This window comes from Bubalus kerabau, chromosome 14 (assembly GCF_029407905.1).
Source record: "Bubalus kerabau isolate K-KA32 ecotype Philippines breed swamp buffalo chromosome 14, PCC_UOA_SB_1v2, whole genome shotgun sequence".
Taxonomy (NCBI): domain Eukaryota; kingdom Metazoa; phylum Chordata; class Mammalia; order Artiodactyla; family Bovidae; genus Bubalus; species Bubalus kerabau.
This window is the reverse complement of record NC_073637.1, coordinates 58,387,271-58,405,522: the sequence shown is the minus strand read 5'-3', so window position 1 is coordinate 58,405,522 and position 18,252 is coordinate 58,387,271. Positions and strand designations below refer to the sequence as shown.

Below are 18,252 nucleotides of genomic sequence, written 5' to 3'. Positions count from 1 at the left end.
ATGAAGACCCTCTTGCAGATTGCTAACTTCTCAATGTAATCTCACATGGTGGGAGGAGCAAGGGAGTTTTCTCAGGCCTCTTTTGTAAAGGCACTGATTCCATTCATGATGACTCTGCCCTTATAACCTAATCACTCCCCAAAGGCTCTACTGCCTAATATGATCAGCTTGGTGGGTAGGTTTCAACACATAAATGGAGGGAAGACACATTCAAACCATTGTATTTGCTGCAAGACATCTTGGTTGCTTCTAAGTTTTGCCAATCACGATAAAGTTGGTATAGACATTTGTGTGCAGGTTTTGGCATAGACATAAGTTTTCAACTTATTTGAGTAAATAGCAAGGAGTGTAACTGTTGGATCATACGGTAAGAGTATGTTTAGTTTTGTAAGAAACTACCAAACTATCTTCCAATGTGGCTATACCATTTTATATTCTCACCTGCAATGAATGAGAGTTCCTGCTATTTTATATCCTCTCCAACATTTGTTCTTGTTTCTTTTATTTTTAGTGTGTGAAAATGTTAGTCACTCAGTCATGTTTGACTCTGTGATCCCATGGATTGTAGCTCTGTCCATGGAATTCTCAGGCCAGAATCCTGGAGTGGATAGCCATTCCCTTCTCCAGGGGATCTTTCCCACCCAGGGATCAAACCCAGATCTCCTGTATTACAGGCAGATTCTTTACTGCCTGAGCCATCAGGAAAGCTCTTATTTTTAATATAAGGAAATGTTATTTCCTATTTTTATAGACAAATGACAGCATACCATAATTACTCCTTTTAAAATTGTAGAGTATATCATAGAGATCATGCCACAGTTATAAATATCACTTATTTCTTTTTTACAGGTGCAAAGTATGTCATTGTATTGATATAGCATGGTTTTATTTGACCCATCCCCTATTAAAGGACATTTGGGTTGTTTCCAGTCCTTTTTATTACAAATAGTACTTTAATGAATTCCTTGTCAAGCTCTTTTTTTCTTCTTTTCCCAATGTATCTTTATAGTTGATTCCTAGAAATGGATTGTTAGGTCAAAGGGTATGTACTTGCATAATTCTGATATGTGTTGAAAAATTCCTTTCTCTGTAGAAGTTAAATTTTTTTCTTTATTTTCTGCACTGAAATCCTTGTGGAATCTTAGTTCCCTAACCAGAGGTCCAACCTGTGCCCCATGCAATGGAACTGCAGAGTCCTAACCACTGGTCCACCAGGGAATTCCCACATCTTGTATTTCCATAACAATGTATTAGGGAATTCCCACATCTTTTATTTCCTTCCATAACAATGTATTAGGGTGCCTATACTTTAACAGCCTCATCAAGAGTATGCTGTCAAACTTTTGGACTTTTCCCAATCTGATAAAAAAGAAATGACAACTCAAAGAGGTTCTAAATTACACTTTCATTGTTATGAACATGGTTAAAAACTTTTTTAAAGTTCCATGTGCATTTCTTTTTCCTATGAACTTTACTCATATTTTTAGCTCATCTTATTATAGGGTTGTCTTTTTCCTTTCATTTTAGAAGCTTAAATATGTATTAGAAATATTAACCCCTTGAAACATATAATATTCCCAGTGAATCATTTAAGATTTTTAAATCTGTCTTTTTATAATCACGTCTTAAATTTTTATCTGATCAAATTCATCATTTTTAGTGTTTCTGGAGTCACAGTTTTCCTACTTTCAGGTTATGGAAGAATTCGATAGTGTTTCCTTTAACACATATATAACCATAAAGGCAGTCCAGTTTAGAGGGCTGTAACTAGCAGTTTTTAAAATGAGATAGAATTAAATAAAATAGAAAAAACATAGTACTCACTGCACAAAAAAAGATCTTCACGACCAAGATAATCACAATGGTGTGATCACTCACCTAGAGCCAGACATCCTGGAATGTGAAGTCAAGTGGGCCTTAGAAAGTATCACTACGAACAAAGCTAGTGGAGGTGATGGCATTCTAGTGGAGCTATTTCAAATCTTGAAAGATGATGCTGTGAAAGTGCTGCACTCAATATGCTAGCAAGTTTGGAAAACTCAGCAGTGGCCACAGGACTGGAAAAAGTCCATTTTCATTCCAATCCCAAAGAAAGGCAATGCCAAAGAATGCTCAAACTACTGCACAATTGCACTCATATCACACACTAGTAAAGTAATGATCAAAATTCTCCAAGCCAGGCTTCAGCAATATGTGAACCGTGAACTTCCAGATATTCAAGCTGGTTTTAGAAAACTAAAGGAACCAGAGGAACCAGAGATCAAATTGCCAACATCTGCTGGATCATTGAAAAAGCAAGAGAGTACCAAAAACCATCTATTTCTGCTTTATTGACTATGCCAAAGCCTTTGACTGTGTGGATCACAATAAACTGTGGAAAATTCTGAAAGAGATGGGAATACCAGACCACCTGACCTGCCTCTTGAGGAACCTATATGCAGGTCAGGAAGCAACAGTTAGAACTGGACATGGAACCACAGACTGGTTCCAAATAGGAAAAGGAGTATGCCGGGGTCCAGCCCCGGCTGATCTAGGGTATTCGAAGGAGAGATGGCATCGGCAACCTATTTATTTAAATATTCATCAAAGATATAAAGAGTAATAGAATGAGGATAGCTCAGTGAAGAAATTCAGTGGAGAAAAGAGGCTGAAATAAAGATAGCTCAGAGAGGAAATTCAGTGGAGAAAATAGGCTGAATAATTCAGCCAGAAGGTGAGAGAAAGAACGACATGGGGAGACCAAGTTTCGGTGAACAAGGCCCGCACTATATTTTTCAAAGTAGTTTTTATACCTTAAGTTATGCATAGAGGATAATGGGGGAAGGGGTAGAGTCATGCAGTAAGCCAGGCTTTCTTCCTGCAAACTTATCATATGCAAAAGTTTCGGTGATTTGCATCATCTTCTGGCCCGGAGGCCTGTTAACATTTTAAGACCCTTTCTTCAGAAAACTTATTTTTCTCTAAAGGTGATTAGGCAGGCGCCACCCTCCAAAAGCATTAAAGTTGCATTCCTATAGGGCAAAGGTGTGGTGGGCTACAACAAGAAAAAGAATTAACTCAAGGGTCCAAGGTTACAAACATTGAGGCTACTACTTACACCAATTATATTAATCAATACACTGCCAGGGACACAGCAGGTAAAGGATATGGAGACTTAGCAGCAAACATTGGCCCAACAAGTGAAAAACCCTTCACCAATACAATTTCTAATCAATCTTTTAACTGCTCTAAGGAATCTGTATTTAGGCAGTTTAGAACATCTCATGCCTCTCACAGTTGGGAGGCTCTGAGCAATCACATGTGGCTGGAAAAACCTATTCTGGGAGGCTAGAGGACTTCCAAAGGAGTTTGTAGGTTGAAACACTATCACACCCAGGAACTTTATTAACTGGAGCTGTAAGTTAACTCTTTTTTTCAGAGAGAGGTAGTGGGGGACAGCCCCCCATAAAGTCAGAGGTGTAGGTGAGAGCACAAAGCAAAAAGTAGGCAGACTCTGGTTTTGGGGGTAGATGCTCGAGAATTTCCAGGGGGACTCCTGAGGCTCGATCCCGCCTTTGCGTATGCCGAGCCTCCTTCCTCATGACCTTTGTCATGGGCGGAGTTCCTCATGCTGGCTCCTGGCAGTGATAGACTTCCAGTTGAGCTATTCCAGATCCTGAAAGATTATGCTGTGAAAGTGCTGCACTCAATATGCAATATGCTGGGAGATGGCTCCCGGCAGAAGTACGTCAAGGCTGTATATTGTCACCCTGTTTATTTAACTTCTATGCAGAGTACATCATGAGAAATGCTGGGCTGGAAGAAGCACAAGCTGGAATCAAGATTGCCGGGAGAAATATCAATCACCTCAGATATGCAGATGACACCACCCTTATGGCAGAAAATGAAGAGGAACTCAAAAGCCTCTTGATGAAAGTGAAAGAGAAGAGTGAAAAAGTTGGCTTAAAGCTCAGCATTTAGAAAACAAAGATCATGGCATCTGGTCCCATCACTTCATGGCAAATAGATGGGGAAACCGTGGAAACAGGGTCAGACTTTATTTTGGGGGGCTCCAAAATCACTGCAGATGGTGATTGAAGCCATGAAATTAAAAGACACTTACTCCTTGGAAGAAAAGTTATGACCAATCTAGATAGAATATTCAAAAGCAGAGACATTACTTTGCCAACAAAGGTCCATCTAGTCAAGGCTATGGTTTTTCCAGTGGTCATGTATGGATGTGAGAGTTGGACTGTGAAGAAGGCTGAGTGCTGAAGAATTGATGCTTTTGAACTGTGGTGTTGGAGAAGACTCTTGAGAGTCCCTTCGACTGCAAGGAGATCCAGCTAGTCCATTCTAAAGGAGATCAATCCTGGGTGTTCTTTGGAAGGACTGATGCTAAAGCTGAAACTCCAGTACTTTGGCCACCTCATGTGAAGAGCTGACTCATCGGAAAAGACTCTGATGCTGGGGAGGGATTGGGGGCAGGAGGAGAAGGGGACGACAGAGGATGAGATGGGTGGATGGCATCACTGACTCAATGGATGGTGAGTTTGAGTGAACTCCAGGAGTTGGTGATGGACAGGGAGGCCTGGCATGCTGCAATTCATGGGGTCGCAAAGAGTCGGACACAACTGAGCGACTGAACTGAACTGAACTGAATTGAATAAAATTTTGATAGTTTGAAAGGTATCATTCTCATATTCACAGCAAGAAAAAAGCTGGACAAATTGAAAGTCATCAATTCTTAGATTTGTCAAAGGACTGAGGCCTAAGGATAAATTGTTACTCCCAAAACTTGAGAGACAGGAAGATACAGAGAATCACGTTTTACCAGCAGCAGAAGCCCAGCAGCAGGAGCCAGTACTGCAGGAATACTTTCAACTGTAATTTATGAACTGTTCAGTGGCTCGATGTTTGAAAATTAAAACTCCCCAAACTTGAGAGTTAAAAACTCCATGGGGCCCAATTTTAAGGGGTTTCTCTGGCTCTTCTGAGCTTTACCTCAAGGAGCCCTATCAGGTTCTCACTGTGTAGATGGGAGTGCTTCCAGCAGGAGAAAGGGGAAAGTAACCATTTTGAAATATGCCTACAGCTTTCTGTTCTTAACAAGGATTTACCCTTAAGGGAAACTACTTTACCAGAGCCTGAATGACTGGGATTTTTACATAAGTCTAACTACCTGCAGGAAGGGAAATACCCAACTCAGGCTCACTAAAAGACTTAAGACCTCATCATGGGGCCACAGGATACTTTCTCTCCCCCTAAACTTTACCCCAAAATCACAGGGTTCCTGTGTCATATCGGGAGATTACTGCTAAAGAACTACAAACCTCAGATCCTATTTCAGAAGTCTCTGTGAAAACCCAAAAACTAAAGGGGAGACAAAAGCATGACACTAAAGGAACTTTATAGCTTCTGACAGCACAACTACAGTAAGCAGTAAACACTGTCTACTCTTACCCACATGAACATGAAGTATATAATGTCTTCATCAATATAGACATAGTTATAAACATGTATATTCAATCGTTATTTAAAATGAGTTTCTTACTGGGGACCACAGTGAAAAAAGCTGAAACCGTTTGGCATAAAGAGTCTCCTGATTGTTCTCTACAGAACAAAATGGTACTAGTATCTATGCATTTATTCCCCATTCAAGTATAACAGTTTCTCACACTTCATGCAACAATAGCTCAGTGAAGACATGGACAAACTGGCACTTCTTAACTAGAACTAACTTTAGCTCTTCAAGTCAGGAAAAGTCCTATGTCCTAGCAATGCTTCTCTCTTAGCTACCTGTAATACCCACTATGCTGCAAAAGATGCCCAAAAAAGCCCTGCTATCCTCATCTTACTTGTGTTAGCCACAGTTCCCACTTGCAACATTGCTGTCTGTGAAAACAGCAGAGGTTTTCAAGTAAAATTAATGGCACACAGCATCTTTCCTTCAGTACTAAGCTGCTCAATAATTTAGTCTTTTTAAGATACTACTGTGCTGTCTTTACTTCTTCCTGTATTTACACCTTTATTCTTGCTCTTGAGATCAGATCAGTTCAGTCACTCAGTCGTGTCCGACTCTTTGTGACCCCATGAATTCTTGCTCTTAGAACTCACCTAAACAAATCTCAACTGAAAGATCAAATTTCTCTTTGATCTGTAAGTTTCATTTGCCTATGAAGCTGCCTTGGCCCTCCTTTTATTTATCCTTGTCTCCAAGGGTCCAAAGAATTTATTTCCTGAACCATTATTTTTAACACAAAAATCACTTATCACCGTCGGTTTATTACTTAACTATTTCATACATATGAATCTTGATATACTTGTTAAATTATAAATTTCTGGAGTAGACAGTCATTTCTTTTATATGCCATCTCAGTTGATCAAAGATGGATTTGCTTTGTATCAGACATACAGATGGCTAACAAACACATGAAAAGATGCTCAACATCACTCATTATCAGAGAAATGCAAATCAAAACCACTATGAGGTACCATTTCACACCAGTCAGAATGGCTGCGATCCAAAAGTCTACAAGTAATAAATGCTGGAGAGGGTGTGGAGAAAAGGGAACCCTCTTGCACTGTTGGTGGGAATGCAAACTAGTACAGCCACTATGGAGAACAGTGTGGCGATTCCTTAAAAAACTGGAAATAGAACTGCCTTATGATCCAGCAATCCCACTGCTGGGCACACTGAGGAAACCAGAAGGGAAAGAGACACGTGTACCCCAATGTTCATCACAGCACTGTTTATAATAGCCAGGACATGGATGCAACCTAGATGTCCATCAGCAGATGAATGGATAAGAAAGCAGTGGTACATATACACAATGGAGTATTACTCAGCCATTAAAAAGAATACATTTGAATCAGTTCTAATGAGGTGGATGAAACTGGAGCCTATTATACAGAGTGAAGTAAGCCAGAAAGAAAAACACCAATACAGTATACTAACGCATATATATGGAATTTAGAAAGATGGTAACAATAACCCTGTGTATGAGACAGCAAAAGAGACACTGATGTTTAGAACAGTCTTATGGACTCTGTGAGAGAGGGAGAGGGTGGGAAGATTTGGGAGAATGGCATTGAAACTTGTAAAATATCATGTATGAAACGAGTTGCCAGTCCAGGTTCAATGTACGATACTGGATGCTTGGGGCTGGTGCACTGGGACGACCCAGAGGGATGGAATGGGGAGGGAGGAGGGAGGAGGGTTCAGGATGGGGAACACATGTATACCTGTGGCGGATTCATTTTGATATTTGGCAAAACTAATACAATTATGTAAAGTTTAAAAATAAAATAAAAAAAAAACACACAAAAAAACAAAGATGGATTTGCTCCATCTCATGCTGATGAGAATGCCCATCATTTAAAAGTTTTCAAATAGGACTTCCCTGGTGGTGCAGTGGATGGGAATCTGCCTGCCAATGCAGGGGACACAGGTTGGATCCCTAGTCCAGGAAGATTTCACGTGCTGCAGAGAAGCTAAGGTCATGTACCACAACTACTAGGCCTGCGCCCTGGGGCCTGTGTGCCACAACCACTGCAGTCCACGTGCCCTAGAGCCCACACACCACAACCACTCCTTCTGCATGCTGCAACTGCTGAAGCACGCTTGCCTAGAGCCTAGGTCCTGTGTGCCACAAGAGAAGCCACCCCAGTGAGAAGCCTGAGCACTGCAACCTGAGAGCAGCCCCCACTTGCGGCAACTAGAGAAAGCCCATGCAAAAGCAACGAAAACCCAGCACAGCCATAAATAAATAAATAAAATAAAAAAATTAAAAGTCTTCAAATAACAAATGCTGGATGGTGTGGAGAAAAGAGAATCCACTTACATTATTGTTGGGAATGTAAATTGTTGCAGTCAGTATGGAAAACAATATGGAGCTTCCTTTAAAAACTAAAAAGAGAGATGCCATATGATCCAGCAATCTCATTCCTGGGCATATATCTGGAGAAAGCCATAATTCAAAAGGATACATGTACCCCAATGTTTGTTGCAGCAATATGTACAACAGCCAAGACATAGAAGCAACCTAAATGTCCACTTGCTGGAGCGGTGAGCTGCGGAGAGGAGATACCCCACGTCTAAGGTCAGGAGCTGCGGCTGCGCTTCGCCGGACCTGCCGTAAGAAGATACCCCACATCCAAGGTTAGAGAAACCCCAGTAAGATGGTAAGCCCTGGAGCAGCTGTGAGGAGATACCCCTGTCCAAGGGCAAAGGAGAAACCCCAGAAAGATGGTAGGAGGGGCGAATTTGCATTTAGAATCAAACCCCGTTCCCTCCAGAGATGCTCAGAGGGCTCAAACAAATCTTGTGTGCACCAGAACCCAGGGACCCCACAGAGACAGAGACAGAAGTGTGTTTGAGCATTTCCTGTGGGGGTATGGGTCAGCAGTGGCCTGCCACAGGGACAGGGGCTCTGGGTGCAGCAGACTTGAGTATGGCATAAGCCCTCTTAGAGGAGGTCGCCATTAACCCCACCACAGAGCTGCCAGAACTTACACAGGAATGGGAAATAGATGCTTGGAGGGCACAAACAGAACCTTGTGCACCAGGAGAAAGGAGCAGTGACCCCACAAGAGACTGACCCAGACTTGCCTGTGAGTGTCCAGGAGTCTCCAGCAGAGGCGCAGGTCGGTGGTGGCCTGCTGCAGAGTTGGGGGCACTGAGTGTAGCAGTACATGCATAGGATCTTTTGAAGGAGGTCACCATTATGTTCATTACCTCCACCATAGTTTGGCCCCAGGTAAATTGCAGGGAGGGAACACAGCTCCACCCATCAACAGAAAATTGGCTTAAAGATTTACTGAGCATGGCCCAATCAAAACAAGACCCAGCTTCCCCCTCAGTCAATCTCTCCCATCAGGAAGCTTCTATAAGCCTCTTATCCTTCTCCTTCAGAGAGCAGACAGACTGAAAACTACAATCACAGAAAACTAACCAATCTAGTCACATGGACCACAGCCGTGTCTAACTCAATGAAACTATGAGCCATGCCATGTAGGGCCACCCGAGACGGATGGGTCATGGTGGAGAGTTATGACTAAACGTGGTCCACTGGAGAAGGGAATGGCAAACCACTTCAGTATTCTTTCCTTGAGAACCCCATGAACAGTATGAAAAGGCAAAAAGATAGGACACTGAAAGATGAACTTCCCAGGTTGGTAGGTGCCCAATATGCTACTGGAGATCAGTGGAGAAATAACTCCAGAAAGAATGAGGAGATGGAGCCAGAGCAAAAACACCCCCCAGCTGTGGATGTGACTGGTGATGGAAGGAAGGTCTGATGCTGTAAAGAGCAATATTGTATAGGAACCTGGAATGTTAGGTCCATGAATCAAGGCAAATTGGAAGTGGTCAAACAGGAGATGGCAAAAATGAACATCCACATTTTAGGAATCAGCGAACTAAAATGGACTGGAATGTGTGAATTTAACTCAGATGACCATTATATCTACTATTGTAGGCAAGATCCCTTTGAAGAAATAGAGCAGCCATCATAGTCATCAAAAGAGTCCAAAATGCAGTACTTGGATGCAATTTCAAAAACAACACAATGATCTCTGTTCATTTCCAAGGCAAACCATTGCATTTCATGGTAATCCAAGTCTATGCCCCGACCAGTAATGCTGAATAAGCTGAAGTTGAACGGTTCTGTAAAGACCTACAAGACCTTTTAGAACTAACACCCCCAAAAGATATCTTTTTCATTATAGGGGACTGGAATGCAAAAGTAGGAAGTCAAGAAGCACCTGGAGTAACAGGCAAATTTGGCCTTGGAGTACGGAATGAAGCAGGGCAAAAGCTAACCGAGTTTTGCTAAGAGAATGCACTGCTCATAGCAAACCCCCTCTTCCAACAACACAAGAGGAGACTCTCCACATGGACATCACCAGATGATCAACACTGAAATCAGATTGATTATATTGTTTGCAGCCAAAGATGGAGAAGCTCTATATAGTCAGGAAAAACAAGACCAGAATCTGGCTGTGACTCAGATCATGAACTCTTTATTGTCAAATTCAGACTTAAATTGAAGAAAGTAGGGAAAACCAATCAACCATTCGGGTATGAATTAAATCAAATCCCTTACTATTATACAGTGGAAGTGAGATATAGATTTAAAGGATTAGTTATGATGGAAAGAGTACCTGATGAACTATGGATGGAGGTTAGTGACATTGCACAGGAAACAGGGATCAAGACCATCCCCATGGAAAAGAAATGCAAAAAAGCAAAATGGCTGTCTGAGGAGGCCTTATAAATAGCTGTGAAATGAAGAGAACTGAAAAGCAAAGGACAAAAGGAAAGATATACCCATTTGAATGCAGAGTTTCAAAGAATAGCAAGGAGAGATAAGAAAGCCTTCCTCGGTGATCAGTGCAAAGAAATAGAAGAAAACAACAGAATGGGAAAGACTAGAGATCTCCTCAAGAAAATTAGAGATACCAAAGGAACATTTCATGCAAAGATGGGCTCAATAAAGGACAGAAATTGTACGGACCTAACAGAAGCAGAAGATATTAAGAAGAGGTGGCAAGAATACACAGAAGTACTATACAAAAAAGATCTTCATGACCGCGATAATCATGATGGTATGATCACTCACCTAAAGCCAACATCCTGGAATGCGAAGTCAAGTGTGCCTTAGGAAGCATCATTACGAACAAAATTAGTGGAGGTGATGGAATTCCAGTTGAGCTTTTTCAAATCCTAACAGATGATGCTGTGAAAGTGCTGCACTCAATATGCCAGCAAATGTGGAAAACTCAGCAGTGGACACAGGACTGGAAAAGGTCAGTTTTCATTCCAATCCCAAAGAAAGGCAATGCCAAAGAATGCTCAAACTACCATACAATTGCACTCACCTCACACGCTAGTCAAGTAATGCTCAAACTTCTTCAAGCCAGGCTTCAACAATATGTGAACCCTGAACTACCAGAAGTTCAAGCTGGGTTTAGAAAAAGCAGAGGAACAAGAGATCAAATTTGCAACATCTGCTGGAACATTAAAAATGCAAGAGAGTTCCAGAAAAATATCCATTTCTGCTTTATTGACTATGCCAAAGCCTTTGACTGTGTGGATCACAATACACTGTGGAAATTTCTGAAGGAGATGGGAATACCAGACCACCTGACCTGCCTCTTGAGAAATCTGTATGCAGGTCAGGAAGTAACAGTTAGAACTGGACATGGAACAACAGACTGGTTCCAAATAGGAAAAGGAGTACGTCAAGGCTGTACATTGTCACCCTGCTTATTTAACTTATATGCAGAGTACATCATGAGAAATGCTGGGCTGGAAGAAGCACAAGCTGGAATCAAGATTGCTGGGAGAAATATCAATAACCTCAGATATGCAGATGACACCACTCTTACGGCAGAAAGTGAATAAGAACTAAAGAACCTCTTGATGAAAGTGAAAGGGGAGAGTGAAAAAGTTGGCTTAAAGCTCAACATTCAGAAAACTAAGATCTCAGCATCTGGTCCCATCACTTCATGGGAAATAGATGGGGAAACAGTGGAAACAGTGGCAGGCTTATTTTTTTATGGCCTCCAAAATCACTGCAGATGGTGACTGTAGCCATGAAAATAAAAGACGGTTACTCCTTTGAAAGAAAGTTATGGCCAACCTAGACAGCATATTAAAAAGGTGAGACATTACTTTACCAACAAAGGTCTGTCTAGTCAAGGCTATGGTTTTTCCAGTAGTCATGTATGGATGTGAGTGTTGGACTATAAAGAAACCTGAGCGCCAAAGAATTGATACTTTTGAACTGTGGCATTTGAGAAGACTCTTGAGAGTCCTTTGGACTGCAAGGAGATCCAAGCAGTCAATCCTAAAGGAAATCAGTCCTGAATATTAATTGAAAGGACTGATGTTGAAGCTGAAACTCCAGTACTTTGTCCACCTGATGCGAAGAGCTGACTCATTTGAAAAGACCCCAATGCTGGGAAAGATTGAAGGTGAGAGGAGAAGGGGACAACAGAGGATGAGATTGTTGGATGGCATCACTGACTCAATGGACATGAGTTTGATTAAACTGCAGGAGCCGATGATGGATAGGGAGGCCTGGTGTGCTGCAGTTCATGGGGTTGCAAATGTTGGACATGACACGACTGAGCGACTGAACTGAACTAAAATGTCCACTGAGAGATGAATCGATAAAAAACATGTGGTACAGATACACAATGAAATACTACTCAGCCATAAAAAAGAATGAAATTATTTCAATTGCAGCAACTTGGACGGGCCTAGAGATTATCAGACCAAGTGATATAAGTCAGATACTGTATGATATAATTTATATATTGAGTCTAAAATATGCCACAAATGGACCTATTTAGAAAACAGAAACAGACATAGAAAACAAATTTATGGTTACCAAAGGGGAAAGAGGGTGGGGGAGAGATACATTAGGAGTATGAGATTAACAGATACAAACTACTATAGATAAAATAGATAAAAAGCAAGATCCTGCTATATAGCATAGGGAACTATATTCAATATCCTATAATAAACCATAATGGAAAAAGAATATTAAATATATATATATATATATAACTGAATCACTTTGCTGTACACCAGAAACTAACTCTACTTCAACTAAAAAAACAGAGAGATTGGCATGCAGCAGGTACTCAAATATTTTTTCAGTGAATGGATTCATGAGTGACTCAGTACACCAATTCTCCTTTAAGAAAGATAGTTGTGGGTATATATAGATATATATCTTCATTTATGTGATTTTTATGAATACAATGTTATTAAAAATTTTTTTTAAATTTATTTTAATTGGAGGCTAATTATTTTACAATATTGTATTGGTTTTGCCATACATCAATATGAAACCGCCATGGGTGTACACGTGTTCCCAATCCTGAACCCCCCCTCCCACCTCCCTCCCCGTACCATCCCTCTGGGTCATCCCAGTGCACCAGCCCCAAGCATCCTGTATCCTGCATCGAACCTGGACTGGCGATTCATTTCTTATATGATATTATACATGTTTCAATGCCATTCTCCCAAATCATCCCCCCCTCTTCCTCTCCCACAGAGTCCAAAAGACTGTTCTATACATCTGTGTCTCTTTTGCTGTCTCACATACAGGGTTATTGTTACCATCTTCCTAAATTCCATATATATGCGTTAGTTATTTTAAAGTTCAGAAAACTAGAAATCCATGATATGAGACCTGTTCTTGTAAAAATGTCTTTCTAGAGTTTAAAAATTATACTGATGATGCTAACCCTCACAATTGCAAGGACATTTAAAAAGATGAATAAGGGGGTTAATCAGCCCTCTAGTCAGATGACAGACCTTTTTAAGTAAGCCTATTTAGATACTTCCTTCTGCATGTGGAGCTTCTAATTAAGTTATGAACTCATAATTCCCTGGGGTTTTGCTACACCATTCATCAATTCAGTTTTCTCAGTGACACATAAATGCCATTCAAAACATACTTCTAAGTAAAACTCCCTTGTCATTTTTGTTTTTCCATCTAAAAAGTATTCTCTACTATAGGATGATGAAAATTCAAAGAATAAAAAATATATAATTGAGTTGTATTCCAGGTATAAAGAGCTGGGGAGATCCCCTGGAGAAGGAAATGGCAACCCATTTCAGTATTCTTACCTGGGAAATCCCATGGATAGAGGAACCTGGCAAGCTACAGTCCATGGGGCCACAAGAGTCAGACATATCTTAGCAACTAAACCATTCTGTACCACCAGGTACAGAATCTCATTCCTCAAGTTGACATGTGTATATAACATTAGACAATCAATGTTTCAAACATTCAACATAGGTATTTCCTTATTTAAATCTGCAAGTTCTTCCTTAAGTATCAACATCTTTGGAAACACTGATCTATCTTCTAATCTATACTGGAATTTCTTTTGGATTTTTTGGGTCTATAAATACTTATTGATTAATTTTTTAAAAGGAAAATATCTGAAAAACCTATTAAAACTCCCCTCTTGGTCTCTCAATCTAGGGTCACTACTTTTGACTTAAAAAGTACTGTCCAAGTAGCAAATAACAAAGCAACTTAACTGGTATCTCTTAGTTCCACCTACAAATAATTCCGATTGAGTTCATGTATCTATGTACATTCAGACTCGTACATGGTTTTCCTATATAAACCAAGCACTTTTATAGACAATATAATTCTTCCTTATTGTCAGCAACAAAATTTGTTAGCCAGTTTTTGCTATAACAAACAATCCCAGTAACTCTGTGGGTTATAACAACAAATATGTATTGATTGTCTAAGTTCATGAGGGTGGAGGCTCTGCCGAGTTTGGTTGAGCTAAACCTTGGCTCCATGACAAGTATCTTTTCAAAGGAGTAAGCTAGTATCTTGGACATGCTATTCTTATTTTGGAGGGAAACATCAGAACTGGGTACCAAACCATGCACAAGGTATGGCACATTTGCAAGCACATTTAAAACTTCTACTGAGGCAATTTATTTGCCAAAGAAAAGTAATATCACACAGGCCAAAGTCAGTGGAAAGGAAAATAGACTGTCTCACAGAGAAGCATGGCAAGGGTATGGAGGGAATAAATATTTGTGAAATAATGTAACCTATCACAGCCTGCTCTCACATTCACTTCCTTCCCGCAAACAATATGTAATCACCAGATCCTAAAGATACTCCAAGGTCTGATCTAAACTCTAGCTTGAAATTCAGGATCTTGAGTTTATATCATGCCCAAATGTAGCTCTATTGAGCCAAGTCCTATGAAATAAAATACTTGTTATTTGTACCTACCTGTGATAAATGCACACCTTCACACCCATAATAAACTAGTGTAACCACAACAAACGCTTTTATTTAGAAAGAGGGGAAAAGGGGGGAACCCAGAAATCACTGGTTCACAGAAGTTCTGAAATCCCATGAAGGAATGGTTACAAGGTCTACTAATCTCTGTGTAAGGAACTTGGCTTAATCAATCTTTGGTTTTGTTTCCTAGGAGTAGCTTCACAGTCTATTGTACTTCTTGACTCTTGACTTCACCTTCTGAGGAGTTCTTCCTTTTCCAATATCCTCTTTAGGAGTAATGTCCATCTTTGGATGCCAAACAGCTTCTTCATCCTGTCAAAAAAGTTGAGAGCTCAAGGGTAGTTTTATTGCTCAAACAATCACAAACTCTTTTAATTCAGGCTGGTAGTAGTAATTTTGGCATACTACAATTTTTAAAAAAAATTAGTTTTTTTTGATATCTTTGTTTCCTATTAGTGCTTCCTGCCAACAGCCAGATTCATCATTAGAAGACATTCTTTTAGGCTTAATTACAGATAATTTATACTTTTTAGGCTTCCATTAAGCCAATCTATGGTTTCTTTACCAGGAGCCATTCTGTACAAGTGAAATGACTTACTGGGGATTACTTTAAAGGAATCAGAGGTCTTAACAAATAATGTGGTGACAACAGTCTTGATTTGGTCTTTGCTCCCCAGCCTGAATCACCACAGTCATCATCATCATATTATTAACTGGGCTTACTTTTACTTAATAGGATGAAAATATTAACTTTTCATATTCATGAAGGATGACAAAAACTCTTTATAGGCACTTTATCATATTGCTTTTTGAAGACTGTTCTTGTCTTCTATCTTTATAATAGGCTTCTCCAGGATAATAGATAATATAAGTTGCTCCTTTTCCTATTTATCCACTTAAAAATCTCTTTGATGGTATACTGAATATCACCTACTATCTTGAAAATACATGTTACATATGAAAATATGGTAATTTCATATTCAGCATTTGCTCAACTTGCTAAATTGCTGATGTGCTTTAATTTACCACAAATAATTAAAATTATTCCATGTAATAGAATGTACACAGAATTAGAAAATGACTATCCATGCCCTTGACTTGGTCTTTGCATTGGGTCTTTGTTTTAATCTGCAAATGATTTATTGGCTGGAGATAAGAAATAGTAATATCTTTCAGCTCTGCCTCTGGATTTCTGCATCCTTCTTTTTCCTTCCATTCTCATTTGAAAAAATTCCAATTATTTTCTGAGTTTATTCTTCCTTACAAAGCCTAATAAGCAATTCTGGCTACTAACATTCTGTCTTGAAAATTCTTTTAAAGTTTAAAGGTATATTTTCTGACTTTCAAGTTATCTCAGGTAGCAGTATTACCAAAACTTTCATTGTTGCATAGACTAGGTCATTTTTCCAGCCTCCTTTAACATCAGGGGCTTCCATAACAGGCACAGTACAAATAACCTCATATTTGAGTTTATTCAGTTTAGTTCAGTTCAGTCACTCAGTTGTGTCTGACTCTGCGACCCCATGAACTGTACCACGCCAGGCCTCCCTGTCTATCACCAACTCCCAGAGTCCACCCAAACCCATATCCATTGAGTCGGTGATGCCATCCAACTATCTCATCTTCTGTTGTCCGCTTCTCCTCCTGCCCGCAATCTTTCCCAGCATAAGGGTCTTTTCAAATGACTCAACTCTTTGCATCAGGTGGCCAAAGTATTGGAGTTTCAGCTTCAACATCAGTCCTACCAATGAACAACCAGGACTGATCTTTAGGATGGACTGGTTGGATCTCCTTGCAGTCCAAGGGACTCTCAAGAGTCTTCTCCAACACCACAGTTCAAAAGCATCAATTCTTTGGTGCTCAGCTTTCTTTATAGTCCAACTCTTGCATCCATACATGACCACTGGAAAAACCATAGTCTTGACTAGACGGACCTTTGTTGACAAAGTAATATCTCTGCTTTTCAGTATGCTGTCTAGGTTGGACATAACTTTCCTTCCAAGAAGTAAGCATCTTTTAATTTCATGGCTTCAATCACCATCTGCAGTGATTTTGGAGCCCAGAAAAATAAAGTCAGCCACTGTTTCCACTGTTTCCCCATCTATTTCCCATGAAGTGATGGGACCAGATGCCATGATCTTCATTTTCTGAATGTTGAGCTTTAAGCCAACTTTTTCACTCTCCACTTTCACTTTCATCAAGAGGCTTTTGAGTTCCTCTTCACTTTCTGCCATAAGGGTGGTTTCTTCTGCATATCTGAGGTTATTGATATTTCTCCCGGCAATCCTGATTCCAGCTTGTGCTTCTTCCAGCCCAGCGTTTCTCACGATGTACTCTGCATATAAGTTTAACCAGGGTGACAATATAGAGCCTTGACGTATTCCTTTTCTTATTTGGAACCAGTCTGGTGTTCCATGTCCAGTTCTGACTGTTGCTTCTTGACCTGCATACAGGTTTCTCAAGAGGCAGGTCAGGTGGTCTGGTATTCCCATCTCTTTCAGAATTTTCCACAGTGTATTGTGATCCACACAGTCAAAGGCTTTGGCATAGTCAATAAAGCAGAAATAGATGTTTTTCTGGAACTCTCTTCCTTTTCCCATGATCCAGCGGATGCTGGCAATTTGATCTCTGGTTCCTCTGCTTTTTCTAAAACCAGCTTGAATATCTGGAAGTTCACGGTTCATGTATTGCTGAAGCCTGGCTTGGAGAATTTTGAGCATTACTTTACTAGCATGTGAGATGAATGCAATTGTGTGGTAGTTTGAGCATTCTTTGGCATTGCCTTTCTTTGGGATTGGGATGAAAACTGACCTTTTCCAGTCCTGTGGCCACTGCTGAGTTTTCCACATTTGCTGGCATATTGAGTGCAGCACTTTCACAGCATCATCTTTCAGGATTTGAAATAGCTCAACTGGAATTCCATCACCTCCACTAGCTTTGAGTTTATTGTTGTTACAGTAATGTTATGCTTCTAGGTATAAACTTATTAATCAATTTTTGTTGATTATTTGTGGTGGCAAATAACCCCAATTCTGGCAACTTGCAACAACAGTGATTTATCATTCATATTACTGGGTTCTGCTGGGCTCTTTTGGGTCAGCTTTCATTGCTGAGTTCTCTCTTTGAATCAAGTCTGAGGAGGAGACACCACCTGAAAGACATCTTCCTGACAATGGAAGGCAGGAATAAGAGGAGTGTCAACCACACAAGTGCACTTAAAGTTTCTATCCAGATGTGTTATATCTGCTCACATGCCATTGATTAAAGCAAACCACACAGCCCAAAGTTAACAAAGGTTAATGGGTGAGGGGAACAAATGCTGACCATAGGACAGGAAGGAAAAGAATGAAGAAAAAATAAAATCTACTTCGGGAAATATTTACTACACAATGAACTGTGTTCCTTGCAAGTGCTAAAGATATTATATAAATAAAGTAGTGTCTCTGATCTCAGATAACTCAGTCTAGTGGAG

The 18,252-nt window shown here is 40.1% G+C and overlaps 2 long non-coding RNA genes across 2 annotated transcripts in view; both read right to left on the bottom strand.

Annotated features, from left to right (window-relative positions):
• LOC129626956 (uncharacterized) overlaps positions 1 to 9,222 on the bottom strand; it is a 54,653-nt gene extending 45,431 nt beyond the window's left edge. Inside the window, exons 1-2 of the long non-coding RNA XR_008702333.1 lie at positions 8,581 to 9,222; positions 7,824 to 8,111 (exon numbers count right to left, since the gene is read on the bottom strand). This is a non-coding gene — a long non-coding RNA (uncharacterized LOC129626956). The remainder of the gene's footprint in view (positions 1 to 7,823; positions 8,112 to 8,580) is intronic.
• Positions 9,223 to 14,799: 5,577 nt separating this feature from the next.
• LOC129626955 (uncharacterized) overlaps positions 14,800 to 18,252 on the bottom strand; it is a 129,294-nt gene continuing 125,841 nt past the window's right edge. Inside the window, exon 2 of the long non-coding RNA XR_008702332.1 lies at positions 14,800 to 15,092. This is a non-coding gene — a long non-coding RNA (uncharacterized LOC129626955). The remainder of the gene's footprint in view (positions 15,093 to 18,252) is intronic.